Raw genomic sequence first — 14,849 nt, forward strand, 5'->3', positions numbered from 1 at the left:
CTTGAAATGGTATATTTGTGCTGTGAGCATCTCATTTCTAGTCCTTTTGATCTTTGGCCAATATGAATCGTATTACATTCTTTGCAAAGAATACTTTATGCAATATTGTTCGAGTTGGGGAGGCTATTCTTAATTAGTTTATTTTTTCAAAATATTATCATAGTTTTTAAAATCGTTACAGCAGGAATGAAATTAGGATGAAAAGGTACACAGAGAATATTCTTAAGTTCTTTGTTAACACTGGTTGGATTGTAATATGTCTTGTTTGCTTAATTTTTACAGTTCCAAAAATTATGTAGGGTAACATACTGAATCTCTTATTTTATCAATAATTTTAAACTCATCTCCCAAAAATTTAGGATTACAAATTCTAAGAGCTCTAAGATACCTACCGGAAAATGTTTAGCATGGTTAGAGTAAAAATGAAAATATGACAAATTATTCGTGGGTTTCCTGTATGCTTTAAAACAAAAATTGGTGTTATTTCTAATAACTAAGGCATCCAAAAATGGTATACAATTATTTTCCTAATATTGTATTGTGAATTTTATGGATGGTACAAGATTATTAATTGTATGGAAGAAATCAGGATTATTTACATTTACTTTTACAATAAAAAAAACAATCGTCTACATATCTAGCTCAAAACACCTTAGAGAATAAATTTCTTTTAAAAAAATCTTGACTCAAAGAACTCCATGTAAATATTAGACAAAAGTGGCGAAAGAGGGTTTCCCATAGCCATCCCAAATATTTGTTCATAAAGATTACCATTGAAATTGAATTTTCAATTTTTTATACAAATGGATATGAAATTAATCATAACATCGGTAGGGAATTCTAGATTTTACAAGTATATATATATATATAATATATATATATATATATATATATATATATATATATATATATATATATATATATATATATATATATATATATAAAATGATAGATGTATATATATATTGTGTGTATATATATATATATATATATATATATATATATATATATATATATGATATATATATATATATATTATATATATATATTATATGTATATATATATGTATGTATTATATTTTTATGAATGTGTCTGTGTGTGTAAGTTTATATGCATATAAATGTAAACTTGGGTGCAAGCTTATGCATGTTAGTGAAACCAGGTAACTTCATCGTCAGCATCTTACTTGTCACTTGGGATAACGACAAAAAAAGGCATTCACTTACTATATATATATATATAATATATATATATATAATAATATATATAATATTATAAAATAGATATATATAATCTATTATATACATATATATATATATATATATATATATATAGATATATATATATATATATATATATATATATATATAATAAATAAATCAATCAATCAAGACATGAAGAGCTTGGCAGATTCTCCCTATTTTCCTAATTAGTAAGGCTTTCCGCTGCTATTCGTAATAGATCTTGGGCAGTAAGTGGAGCCCTTTGTCGATACCCCAAGTGACAAGTAGATACTGACATATATATAATATATATATATATATATATATATATATATATATATATATATATATATATATATATATATATATATATATATATATACTATATATATCATATATAGAACAGTTCATCACTTAAAACTTGAGGTGAAATTCTCTGTTGACGTTTGCTTCGTGGTATGGCACACGGTCGCCACTTCCCCGCCCGCTGCGACCCTCCCTAGCCTCACCCAGTCCCATCCACCTCCCTCTCAGGAGGACCGTTTCAGATAAAAGCTCATTCGATTAGTGTCACATCTGAATAGTCGCTCATTTGATTACACCCACATTTGATTACATTGCAATGGGACGATGAGTCTGGGAACTAATCAAGGGAAGTTAACCCCAAGATGGATTTCTGGCTCGAGCACTTTGGGGCCTTATGCTTCGAATATTAAGAAGAACCGTAGGAAGAGACGAGGCTGACTTAACCGTGTCATCTGAATTGTTATGCTTTCTTCTGGTAAAATTATATCCTTGCATATAAGCGGAAATTGTGAGGCTGTTCATCTGTTAAGGTTTATTCTTACACTCTTAAAAAATGTAGAGGAGCCATTGCATGAGATTATTCGACGCATTTTGCATTCTTAACTTATTATAATTTGATTTTTCGCCATTGTATGGTTAAATAAATATAAGCTTCATAACAAGAAAATGAGATATGTCAATATAGTCCACAGGAGAAAAGAGAATAAAAGACTATAATTTCGCCATCCGCCAGGCCTCTTCAAAAGCTTTACTATAACTAAACAGAATAATTGTATACATAAAAATCATAAACATTTATCTCACTGGAAAAAAATTAACAGAACAGTTGCCAAAGTTAAAATTAGGTTGCTTGGATCATAAACAAATGGTAAAATTAGCAATTCAAAAAAGTTAAAAGAGAGAACTATGCAACAATTTGGTGATAGGGCATTTAAACTTTTCTCTGAATTTGTACTGTTGGGAAACAATATGAAGGAATAAAGGGTCCAATTTATATATGCCCTAACTGATATTGAAGTTCTTTTGTTTGCTAAAACATATGCTAGCTGTTTCTAACAAATCCCTTGTCATCATATCTTTTTCCTTGAATAATATTTCTGTTTTGTTCCAAAGGATAGGGCGGTCACAATTTTGCACATGTTAATTAACAACCCTGTTTGGAGAATTTTTCTGTACACAATATGGATGTTGGGAAATTCTTTTATCAATATCTTTTACGGTTTGTCCCAGGTAGAATTTGCCACATTCACAAGGTATTTAGTAAACCGCGCCGTCTTCTTCTTTGGGGCCGTTGCAAATGACTGTCTTTCCTATTGTGTTGGAATAATAAAATACCACTATAAAGTTTAATAATCTTAAAGGACAAACCATATCACTGAATGAAGGGTGGAAAGGGAGAACCAAAGTATTAGCCTTATCATATTCCTTTTTGGTGCTTGTCCTCCTTCCCCTCCCCCTCCCCCTCCCCCTCCCCCTCCCCCTCCTCCTTCCGCTCCCCAACTTTCGATTCCTTAAGCTGATCTTCTGGAAAGTTTGAAACACAGCTTCTCCATGGGCGGGCTTGTCACACTTTGAAAAAGGAGTCCAGCAACTTTTTTCTTTCTTTCTTTCTTTCTGTTTTGCTCTGATTGAGATGGATAAATTTGCTTCTTTGGAGATACAGTTGCGCAGCGAGTCAGTCGATGACAATTGATGAACGAAACGATTTTGGAAGCGCTCTTTCTATGGAAATTTTCATAAGTTTTCTTCATCATTCGGGTATTTCACATGTCTTGTATTGAATATAATTTATTGTACGTGTATGGTTTTATGAGTACTAATTGATACATGATTTCCAGCATATTAATACTTTAGGAGTATTTAATTCACTAAAGACGTTGCCCAACTTTCATGAAAATTGCTGTTAGAGTATTAATTACTTTGTATATTTTCATTTTCTCATCCGTCCGTCTGTTGCTCATGTAATCAGTTGACCCTATTGACCAGCAATGTGTGATGCGTAAAGCCAGTCTTCATTTTTATTTGTTTCACCAGCATCTCTTAAGGTGATAAGTTAACTCATTGCGCTGAATTTTCTGAAAGCAATGTTTGCTGGTATCACTCTATCGATACCTATTGTTACTAGACCGCAAGTTAATTAACTAATGAATTTATTTATTTATTTATTGTATTTTTGTTGTCATAAATCAAAAATATATCATACCAGGTAAGATATACCTTCCACTGTCCTTATGGTTATCAACCAAAGAGGAGCCTTTAGCTGTAAATTGAGAAATTGCTTGAAGAATGGTCTTATGATGATATTACTAATTTCTAAATTACAAGATGTGTGAAAATGTTAAGAAAATCCCTCATGATTGTAGTATGCCAGCTAAAACTGTACGAAGAAATGTTCATCATGTATCCATAACCAGGTTTACGAAATTTGACGAAAAAAGGGGCACTTTTAGGGCACTGCACACCTACAGTTACAAGCAGCAGGGCCTCATGATCACAGCACTGAGAGCCTGAATTCCATGAGGAATGGGACATCTTGGTGTCCCTTGTCACTTGTCTTCGGATCACGATCAGCGGAGGTTGGAAATCAGTGACTTTTAATGTCTCTGTAGAAGACTCGGCCAATGGAAAGGTTAAAGCTGAGAGACGCGAACGAATTTAGGACATGATTCAATGTGAAGCGAAGAAATGCCTCCTCCGTCAAGATGATGGAGCGCCGGGATTATCAGACGACAAAAGGAAGAGAGAAAAATAGTCTTTCGAGACTTTTCACAACTTAAGTTGGAGAAAGAAAAATCCATTGTAGCTCATTCCCTAATTCTTGCTTTTCCGCTCACTCGGGGAGTAAGCCTGCAAACTACTGTGTTGTTGTTGTTGTTGTTGTTGTTGTTGTGGGGTGGGGATGGGGGGCGGGGGTGCCGGTTAGGAAAGCCTAAAAAGGTCTGAAAAGGGTGTTTAGCGCTGAGTTAAAGATACGGGAATTTGAGGATAGGATATTTACGATTTATTTACCAGAAGGAAAATGTAAAATAAGATCAATAATGTTCACAATAAATAGTAAAGAAAAATTTTTAATAAAATATAGCATATTTATTTTAATTTTCGTTGGTGAAACAATGTACATTTTAGCACAAGTCTCGAGTAAGCTGGCAGTCGGATCACACCTTGTTTCTTTTGAATAGACTTTTGTCCTTGGATGTTTCGTCTTACTTTTTATTTGTAATTTCATATTGAAAAGGACGTGTTACATAGTTAATAAATACTGCATTCATTTAAAAATACTTACCAGAATACAATATTTTATGCGATATATATATATATATATATATATATATATATATATATATATATATATATATATATATATATATATAAATATATATATTATGACTTTTTATCATATCACCGTGATTCATACCCATGCATTACGTTACAAATGTCCTTTAATATCCAATTCGCTCTACCTCGGAATTAATATAATTTCATATATGTTAACCGAATGAAAATTTCTTAGTTGATAATAATTTCGTCCTCTTGTGGATTCGAACCAGCGCACAGAAGAGAAATCGGGACTTAAGTGACGTCTTAACCGACTCGGCCAACAAGTCAGTAAAGCTTGTTGCTATAGTTCTTTGCAATACTAAATCTCATAACTTTAGATTGCTACTCACATTACCATTAATCACTTCATTTTCTTGGTTTGTCTGCATAACCTTACTCTTCCTTCATTATATGATCATCAACTTTCCTTTTTTCAAACACTTCAAAGCACTCCCAAATCAGTACTGTATCATTCATCAAATTAGACTCTTGCCTTGACAGGCAACTCATTTAGGAGAGGCATTTTTCCTTCTCTTTTCCAACTTCCTGTTTTTTTTTTTTTTTAATGCATAGGACAGGCTGATGAGAATGCAAAAGTTGCATGGTGGATTATCAGGAAAGTTTGTCTTTACCTAACCTTATCCTTTTGAGCGGGTGTCATATTTCCCTTACAAGGTGATCAGCCCCACCGTCTCGACCAGTTGTTCCAACACCTTTTTCAGTGACATATGGCCAGGTTTATTTATACTTTCAACGGAATTTTTGTAAATACTGTTGTTGTTGATGGTATTGGTATTGTTTATTGTTCAGTAAATTTTCACAATTTTTCTGTTTTTATGTCTATTTATTAGGTTTGCTAGTGATTTTATGTCTTTCATTTTAATTTTTTTCGGGAGACACTGAACTGAACCCTGGGCCAGTTACTCTAGACTGTAAAAAAAATTGTAGAGTACTTTACTCAAATATTCGGGGCTTAATGCCCATAACTACGATTTGATGTTTTTATCTGAGACACTTATAAGTAGTAACAAGTCAATGGTTGAGTTTTTAATCCCAGGGTTTGATGGCCCTGACTTTACTTACTTTACTTATCATCGTAACATCCCACATGCACAATGTATGGTTGTATACATTAAGTCCAAACAACCTATTTATTGTCAGGAAAAGTTCTTTGTTTAAAAATTTGCAGTACGTGCTACATGTTTATGTATGCTGTTTACCACAGTCCAGATATCGATGATTCTGTATACTAATCCTTGGGCAGGATTAGTATTGCTCTGTCACAGGATTCAAAAGCTTCATTCGTTATTTGTGAAGGCTGTAATGCAAAGCACAGAGAGTGATTAATTCAAATATCCGGACCAACATGGCCAGTCTGCTTTTGGTTCTGTGTATCCTCCGATTGTACCCAGATAATTGAGGAACTCACCCATATTTCTGGTAAAATATTATACCTCATATTCACAGATCTTTCAGCAATTGTCAAGCTCTAGGTCTGCAAACATGCAGGCACTTTGAGTTTGCTCCTAGTGCCACCATCGGAAAAACGGTTTGGCTGAAATCTAGAGCTGATTAGGGTTGCATCATTGAAGCTTGTCAGCCACTTATCATTTCAGGTATTATATCAGATCCTAATCCCAGGACGAAGTTAAATGAAATTCTGATGGCTATTTTAATTTAATAAGTTATGTCCATAGAAGGGCTATCAAATTCAGGACAAATTACTAGCCATGGTTTGATGAGAAATATAGACTAGCTTACCGTGATAAACAGACCAAATTCAACAAATGAAGACGAAGTCATTCAAATGAAAATTACACTATTTTTGTCGAGTCTCGCTGTGCTGCGAATAGAACTTACCATACAGCTGAGAGAAATTACAATAATTCCTTGAGAAGGAAACTTATATGAATTACTCAGCCTCATCTGTGGTGGATGAAATGACATCATCCATCTTTGGGTAAAGCTTGACTTCTATTCCAGCACTACTAATAGATGATGGTAGATTGGTTACCTGGCCTAGGGAAAAGGCTGAACTGCTTCTTTGAGCTTTTGAAGCTAAGCAATCAGCTAAGGATGTCTCTCTCCCTGGTACTAGTCATCCTGAACCTATTCTTTCAAAATTTCCATTTCACTCTAATGACGTTACGAAAATTCTTGATAATCATTATAGCTGGGGTGGAGAACATCCTGATGGTTTCTTCCTTTTTTTTTTAGTTTCTAGTATGTTGTCTCGCAAAATTAGTAGATTCATAGATTTTTATGTCGATGTAGTAACTTTGTGGATGGGACGAGCGCAAGCTCATTAATAGTGTCTGTTCCAAAGAATGGCATATCTGCAGACTTCAGTAACTACAGGCCAATTTCATTTCTCTATGTGGTCTCCAAAGTTGCAGAAAATTTATTTTTCAGCCGCCGTTAGCCAATAGTCAATAATCGTATAGAAAGCAGTTAAGTACCTGAGATGCACTTTTAGACTTGACGCGCTGTTGACGGGATCTTGAGTGAACCAGGACCTATTGATTTTGGAGCTCCACAGGTTAGTGATCAGGGTCCACAGTGTTTTTTGTTGTATACAAGTGATATAGTTGTCGGCCTGGAAAACAAGGTTGTTCAGAATACCGATGATGCAACAATTGTCAGTGTAGTAAAGTCTCCACTTATCAATCGGGACATGGACTGAATTAGTGAATGGCATAGTTAGTGAGATATGAGGCTGAGCTCCAGTGAAACGAAAACATTCTTACAGATTTCCCACCCCATCCTCTTCTTCACGTAGACAGGACTCTGCTGAATGAGTCTAAAGCTGTAACTTTTAACTCACATCCTACTTTTGAAGAACATCTAATGAAAGATTCAGCAAATGCCGCACGAAAGTTAGATACTGTTCGTAAAGTATAATATATTTATAACAAAGAAAAAATCATTGCACCCTGTTTTAGGTCATTTGTACTCCATTCACTAGATGTGTTTCTTATAGATCGAGTTGTTCTTAGTGGCAGGTTTCTGTTTCCTATATTAACAGTAATGACTTGAACCATCGGCGGATGGTTGTTTGTCAATTTTTCACATTCATAATTGATTCCTGATCCCCTTTTCCTGCCGAGAGCAACCGGATTCGTTGAAGAGCAGCACCAATATGCAATCAATGTGCCTCGCGCTCGAACTTCTCTGTTCCATAGGTCCTTTAGTCCTCATACCATTAGACTGTGGAACAGCCTCCCAGACGTTGTCGTGCAATTCGAACTACAGAAGTTCAAGCAAAGATCCAATGCGTTACTACCCTAATACGACTCTGATTTGATTTTGATATTTTACTTACACTTTTATTTACTCATTTATTAATTTGTTAATTTGTCTGTTTTCAAAGACTTGATCTCCTGTTCCTGCAATTCCCTTTATCTTATGTGGCTTCTTCCAAATGAACATCATTTTCTTTTGAAGCTCGAATTTCAGGTCAGTGACCCCTCTGGTCTCGTTCCATATGAATAGATCATCTTCTGAATAATAATAATAATAATAATAATAATAATAATAATAATAATAATAATAATAATAATAATAATTATTATTATTATTATTATTATTATTATTATTATTATTATTATTATTATTATTATTATTATTATGTTGCGTCAGTAGACGAAACCTATTTACACGGAACTAGCACTCAGGGGCTATTGACTTGAAATTCAAGCTCCCAAAGAATATTGGTTTCAACCTCCCACTGCAGACTTCACGCTGCAGCAGTAACTGATCATGATACAGAGCCAGTGATTTTTCATCACTCTTAGGGAGACACGAACCCGTGACATCTAAGCTGCATGTCACGACACCAGCCACGAGTCAGACATCCTTTCTCGGTTTTGTCACATCACGCCTTCCATATACGTACATTAAAAACATCCATAAGAAGACCATCATAATCATGTGACTGAAAGCACAGAATTTTAATGAGTCGAGCTTTTACTTTACAATGTACCTATATATATATATTTATATATTCAGTTGTATTCCACATAGGAAAATGAAAAAAGGTATATCTCAGAAAATGCCCAACAGTTTCGTCCTCCAATGGACCTCTTCTTGGAGCGTTAATAAACGCTCCAAGAAGAGGTCCATTGGAGGACGAAACTGTTGGGCATTTTCTGAGATATACCTTTTTTCATTTTCCTATGTGGAATACAACTGAATTACTATATCTTCGTGCCTAAGAAATTACCAGTACTATATTTATATATGTATATATATATATATATATATATATATATATATATATATATATATATACATACATACATATATGTATAATACATAATATATATGTATATATATATAATATATATATATATATATATATATATATATATATATATATATATCTATATCCAATTGCAAGGAAGCATTTCTCACATCCGTGGCAGGATTCGAACTTGCACCCTGGTTATCAGAGAGTGACTGGTTATCAGAGTGAGTTCGTGTTACTGACCTGACCATGAGAAGGATGAAGATATAATTCTGCTAGAATACATATTAAAGAAACACTATACCTCCATATGTATATAGTAAAAATGTCCATTAGATACTATACGTAAACGAAAGCATAAAAACACATATGTATAATATATATATAAATATATATATATATATATATATATATATATACATATAAATTGATGTGTATGTATGTATATATGTATTTGTGTGTATGTTCCAGCAAAACTCTGAAACGCATGGAACAATTTCAACCAAACTTGGTATACCTATGACTTACCAGCTGGAAAAGAATAATGCGGGGATAAGACATCACTGGTACCAAAGGATTTGGGTGGGAAGAGGGTGGCATATAAAAATAACTGAAAGCGACAGATTTTAGTGTCTAATACATAGCGTTCGAGTTCGATGAGATGAATGCTGTTACTCCCGATGCCCTTAAAATCCAAGTTCAGCCCCGTTAGGAATTTGGGTTGAGAAGGGGTTCATTCACAGTGTCCAAATGATTTTGTCTAGCTTTCTTTTAAGCTATTCCACTCTGTTGGTCTTTACAACTTCTGGCGGCAGTTTATTCCACGTGTCACATATCTTGTAAGTAAAGAAGTTCCCACAATGCGATGTGTTGTATCTCTTCAGTTTTAGTTTCCATCCATTATTTCTTGTCTGGTTTTCGTTTAACGTAAATAGGTTACTGTCTACTTTTAGTATTTGAATGTTTCTATTAGTTGTCCTCGCAATCGTTGTGTTTCTAAGCCGCAGCACTGTTTCCTTGTTTCTGTATTTGAACTGCCTCTTATTGTATCCCATTAGTTTCTGTACCTTTTTTTCAGCTTTTATGCACCGTTTTGTGGATTTTAAGTCCTTGGTTATAATGACTCCGAGGTCCTCTTCTTGTTCTACACTATTTATGTCATTCTCAAGCAGTATGTAGTTAGCATGAGGGTTGTTTTGTTTCTATCTGTAACACTTCACACAAATCCACATTAAAAGGCATTTGCCATCTTTTTGACCACTCTCGTATTTTCTTCAAATCATTTCTTACACTGTCTCTGGGTCTGCTGCATTTACGGTGTCGTCTGCAAATTTGGCTATCCTGCTAGTTAATCCTGCATCAATGTCATAATATACATAAAAAAAAACAAGAGAGGGCCAAGGTCAGAACCCTAAGGAACTCCGCTTGTGACATCTGCCCATTCTGATTCTTCACTCTCTGTTTTCTATTAGTTAGCCAGTCTTCGATCCCGTCTGCTGTTTCTCCTACAATTCCTAAAGCTCTAACTTTTGACATTAGTTTCTTGTGTGGACCTTTGTAAAAAGCCTTTTGAAATCTAAGTAAAGTATATATATATTGCTCTACTACTGTCGTAAATACCAAGCATATGGAAAAACTCCAAGAGGTTTGATAGGCAGGAGAGAGAGAGAGAGAGAGAGGGAGAGAGAGAGAGAGAGAAAATCGTAAAGTTTCAATTATGCTGCATCGTAAGTATCAGGGCTTATAAACTATTTTTTCTCTCTCTTCCTATCTTCAGTAATTCATTAAAATTCAAAATGCTTTGAAAAGACAACGAACACACTCCAGTTTATATATAGATGCGTATCCGACCACCGATTCAAAATGATGCCGATTTTCACATCGAAACGTCAGAGCAAATGCCTTCGAAAGTATAAAGAAAAAATGCGCACAGATAATGGCCCTTTTCGGTGCGGCGGAAAAGAATGGAAAGGGCTTTTATTTTTTAAAGAGCGCTAATGAATGGGATTTTGAGCGACTGACTGGCTTAGCTTTCACCGTTTGTGCTGATTGATGCTCCGTCAATTTCGTTTGTGCTCTCTAGGCGCGTGAATTTAAGTATTCCTCCCCCGGCTGATATGCTTGATTATACATACGTACATATGTTACTTATTATGAAAGGGTTTACTTACAAATTTACAATATATATATATATATATATATATATATATATATATATATATATATATATATATATATATATATATATATATATATATATATATATATATATATATATATATATATACTATATATATATATATAAATGTATGTATATATATATGCACTTATACAAATATTGCCTCAGATTTTAATGTGTACCTCCGATAAAGCTGAAATTATAAGGTATTTTTGTTATCGCCACTGACTTTAGTAGACCATTGTAAATGTTTGAATGTTTGCCGTAATATTTGCTCAAACTTGCGGGACTATTGCCCAAATTCTGTTTAATTATTGGATGTACTCGTTTCATCCATCATAGAGATGTCAGAGTTTTAAGCAGGGCTGCGGAGTGGAAAGTATGAGGGGAAAAAAACGTGTGACCGCCACCTTTGCGTTAATAGTTGCAATTAAAGCTCATATACAGGTATCTTCATTGCAAGTAGATACAAATGATTTTGTCTGTAGATGCACCTAGGAAATTATATATATATATATATATATATATATATATATATATATATATATATATATATATATAGTATATTATATATATATATATATATATATATATATATATATTTGTGTATATATATATATATATATATATATATATATATGTATGTATATATATATATATATACTATATATGTATGTATATATATATATATATATATATATATATATATATATATATATATATATATATATATATATATCACAAAAGTTGTCGTCTTCTGTGGAAGCGGGGACACGAGAAGGGTAGAAGGTACAGCCTTTCGGTTTCTCCGGCAACGTTTCCAGTTATGGTTGCAAGTTTTGACTCCATTTTCTTGACCCTGACAGACTTTGCTAAATATTTACAAGAGGAAGGTGCTATCAGAGTAGCCCATCTTTGTAAAGCCCGGTAAATTTGGCTGTAACAAAAATATACTATAAACTTGAACTTATTTGTCGACCATTGCTTAATTTGGGTAGTATTGCCAACTGGTCCTAGTGTTTGAGCTTCTATATGAAGGATGTTTCTAGTTACGTGGTCTCCCGCTAACGACCTCCAACGATGGGCGATTCAGAAATAGAATTTGTAAACGTGTACATTATTTCAAGATTTTTCAAATGAGAAGCCGTTGCTGAAACAACACAAGGCAACTTTTAAAACGTCAGTAATTGAAGTTCGCATCTTCAACGCTGTGAGGAAGCAAAGAACTCTTTATTTACAGCCAAAAGTTTTTATGGAATACAAGGCTCCGTATTCAGCCTTCATTTTCATGCTTATATTACATTAGCTCTTTTATTATTTACACAAATGAATCCGTTATTTTACAGAATCGGTAAACGATGAGTTTGGATTGACGCTGCTCGTTTCTGTGTGTTTTTCTCTTCTTCTTCTTCTTTTTTGTAAAGTTATTATTTTCAAGACTGGTGGTATGGCTTTCTCTCCTCCCTGCCCAACCGCTCTCTCTCTCTCTCTCTCTCTCTCTCTCTCTCTCTCTCTCTCTCAGACTATTATTTTTTTTATTATCTTTTGTATGTAAACACACAGGACGTCATTCCAGAAAGGATGCCATTCCATATATAAAAATCTTAAAGAGAGAGAGAGAGAGAGAGAGAGAGAGAGAGAGAGAGAGAGAGAGAGAGAGAGAGAGATTAACTAACGAACATCTGCGGGAGCATGTTCCCGTCATACCCATTGCATTTTTACATTTTGGAGGACAACGTGTTGTGTATATTTTTTCGTCACAACTGCGAATCGAAAATCTGGTTTCCGGTTCAATCATTTGTATATTTTCTTCAACAGTCAACTTTTTTTCGGGTATATGGCTGAATTCATTTATAAAAGTGTTGGATGATGGTAGACGAATCACAGTTTAGAACGTCTCATATATATATATATATATATATATATATATATATATATATATATATATATATATATATATATATATATATATATATATATGATGTTCTAATATTTGGTACGTTTTTTCTTATTTTCATTTAATATCCTTAGCCATATTGTGTGTGAATTCTTTAGTGCTTGTACTCCTAAAATTGTGCATTGAAATTACAGATAGCCTTGGACTACAATAGCGATACTTGGGTTTGTTGTGAGGGCACAGTCATTTTTAGTTCAACTTGTTAAAATTTGTTTATATGTATTTAGCTGTGTAGTTGTGGAAGCTATTCGTCTTCCAGTTCGTGGAAGAAAGTCACTAGATAAACTGCTTTGAGACGAACGCCATCCAACCTCGAAAATGGTGATTTAAAAGTAGAACGCATTGCATCTCGCGAGTAGGCCCGTGGATGCGCGTGCATTCCAAAGGCTCTAGTGGCCTGTCATTATGGAAACCAGGGAAAAAGGGTAAAGAGGCCGAACTACACATCTGCTTTGTAAAGAAAACGGAAGCGAAGGCGAGTGGTCTAGGTTGATGGAGGAAGAGGACAGAAAAATGTGTTAGTAATGACGGTTGCATAGCACCTGTCGGGCCCGTAAATGCTGGAGGCGGCCTTATTGATCGGGTGGGGAAAGGCGGGCCCTTTAATTCTCCTCCTCCTCCTCCTCCTCCTCCACCTCCTCCTCCTCCTTCAGAGCTACCCCTTCCTCCCTTCTCCGAAATTTCACCACGGCCACCATTCTTCTCACATCCCTCCCCCCCCTCCCCAGCCGGTGCCAATCATATCTCCTTCCTTCCAAATTTAACGTTTTGATTAACTAGATATATGATGTTCGCGGCTGGGCGGATAAATATACATAAATCTGTCCTCCTGTCAGTTTTATAGCTGTTGAGAATCGCCGATGATTTTTTTCTTCTTCCTTTCTTGTCTTCTACTTCTCCACAAGCCGAATTATCATAATGGTGCCCTCACAACTTCCGAGTCATTAAGTTTCTCTCTCTCTCTCTCTCTCTCTCTCTCTCTCTCTCTCTCTCTCTCTCTCTCTCTCTCTATAAGTACAGATAACTCTGTGCCATATTCAAGCTAAGAGGCATCAGTGGGAATCCTGTCCTAGGCAATATAGTCTTTCCTTTGGGCGCGAGGGCGTCGTCGGCTGGTTTCCCAGGTGGGGGTCACCTGTACGGATCACTTTTGACTGCATCATTAGCGGAAGGGTTTCATTACCTTGAAAGCATTTGCTAATTAGCGTGAGTAGCGACCTGTTTAAATGAGCAATGCACCGTGGCTTTCTCTTTTTGTGATTCACAGTCTCTTTTGATGTTGGTTTTTGATTCTCGGATCATAATAACCAACAAATTCTCTTCTCATGATGATCCATAATCTTTACATAGCGTCGCTGATTCTTGTAAATGTTCACTGTTTCTTGCTTTATGTTGATTCACGAATCTGGTTATGTAGATTTGTATGCTGAGTTGTGGTAATCATAAAAACCAGCAAATTTTCATTCCAGAATGATTCATAAAATTTGACACCGTCTCTGATTCTCATAAATATTCACCGTTTCTTGTTTTATATTGATTAACGAATCTCATTATCTGGATCGATGGTTATAACTGTATGCTGATTTGTGGTTATCACTTTCGACAGTTGTCTTGTGAAG

Source organism: Macrobrachium nipponense, chromosome 13, assembly GCF_015104395.2.
Source record: "Macrobrachium nipponense isolate FS-2020 chromosome 13, ASM1510439v2, whole genome shotgun sequence".
Taxonomy (NCBI): Eukaryota; Metazoa; Arthropoda; class Malacostraca; order Decapoda; family Palaemonidae; genus Macrobrachium; species Macrobrachium nipponense.